Below are 1898 nucleotides of genomic sequence, written 5' to 3'. Positions count from 1 at the left end.
GGTTAAGTTTTTAAAAATGGAAAGAGTTCTGGATATGAATGACAACTATGGCCACACAGTTCATGAAATTATGTAGATTACCAAACTATACATTTAAAGTTGTTAGATGGTAAATTCTGTGCTTAGTTTAACTACAATTAATTTAAAATATTTACATATATGTATAAAAGATATAGTAGAGAGATATATGTGAAAAGGAAGAATAGAGACCTTAAGATCTCTTAGACTAATAATAACTATAATCTCATTTCCTGGTACCTCCCTTTCCCCCTATTAGCAGAATACCGGCCAATTCTGTGACCTTTCTTATTGCCAGAATTTCAGCGCCCACCAAGTTTTCCACTCCCTCCTTTCTAACAAGCTTGTGATCTCAGTGCTCTTCTTAAACTAGACACCATCCTTGACCTCAGATGTCTTCAATTCCAACAATATTTAATAAGTAAAGGATCACAAGACCAGGCAGTGGCATTTCTGCAAAGCTCTCTAGTGTTCTGCAGGGACCAGATTCTAGCAGCTTCAGAGTCACACAGGCATCAGACAGGAAAGCAGCAAGGACACAGGAGCATTGGAAGAGGTTACAGTGCTTTTCTTTTTATGAAGTGGAAATTTTGTTTTGGGTAAATTTAGGGTATTCTTCATGTTTTAATACAATAAAGGTGAATACATCTTGTTTCTTGTGTAGTGCTGGAATGGATCCTGGCGATATATCTTTCAGGTCAGCCATGCAGAAGCAAACAAAACCTCTCCTGTCATATGGAAATGTTTGAGTACTGCATTTATTATTTGTGCCAACTATAAAGAGCATCACTCTTTCACCTTCATTTACTTAGAAGAAATTTAATAAGTGCTCGCCTTGTACGTGGATGAGCAGGGTTTAATTCCTGTGTCACATATAGTCTCCCAAGAGTTCCAGGAGTGATCCCTGAGCAGCATTGAGTGTGGACCAAAAGCAAAAGAGAGAGATGGGTAAAGAGACAGAGAAAAAGAGAGGTAGTTTCCTTGAGATTTGAACTAGAATTTTCTACATGAGATTTCTTTAAGCCCACCCATTTCTTTCTCCAACCTGCTTTTTTAGGTCTTCTATTTTCATGAACAAAGTCATCCTTTCACTTTAGCTCCAAACCTCAATCTAAATTTTGACTTTTCTCTCTTTACCCTGCCCACATCTTAGTTTCCATCCTACTTATTTTACTCCTACTGAACCTCTTGCTTACCTCCTCCACCCTTCCTAATCTCAAAGTCTACAGAATTATTGAAGTGACCATATAATTCCTATTTGGGTTCTTCCTTCACCAGTCCATCCCATAACATGCTGCTGCCAGAATGATGTACTCAGCCCCCAATGCTCATGGCCACTTGTTCCAGCAACTTCTTGGGCAGAGCAGAGAGGATGGAGAGCAGCATTCATCTTCATGGATAACAGTCACCACATCAGGCTCTAGCATGTTTTCTATCTGTCACATATCTAAGCACCCCAGTCTTTGGTCTTTTAACTTTCCACATCCATGCTGTCTCCTTTATCTAGGATGGACTTTCATCACTGTCTTTACCATATTTCACCACATAATCACCACTGCCATACAGCTTATTTAAAACATTTTAAGCTTTATAATTAAAAAAATTTTTTTAACTATTTAAAATTAAAAAAAATAAATTTTAAAAAGATTTTTAAAAACTTAAAAAGATTTTTAAAAATTCACAGTTTTAAAAAGAACAGCTTCATATAATGGTCACACACTACTATTTTACAAAATATTGGCATGAAATCTGCAATCACGATGTAGTATGCAGTATCCAAATGAATACTCAGATTCAGAGCCTTTCCCAAAGCTTCTGTATCTCTGAATCTTCTGAACTCTCCTAGTATTGTATGTGTATCTTAAAATTCGTATATTTTT

This window comes from Suncus etruscus, chromosome 11 (assembly GCF_024139225.1).
Source record: "Suncus etruscus isolate mSunEtr1 chromosome 11, mSunEtr1.pri.cur, whole genome shotgun sequence".
Taxonomy (NCBI): Eukaryota; Metazoa; Chordata; class Mammalia; order Eulipotyphla; family Soricidae; genus Suncus; species Suncus etruscus.
The sequence above is the reverse complement of the archived record's forward strand: the minus strand, read 5'-3'. Positions refer to the sequence as shown.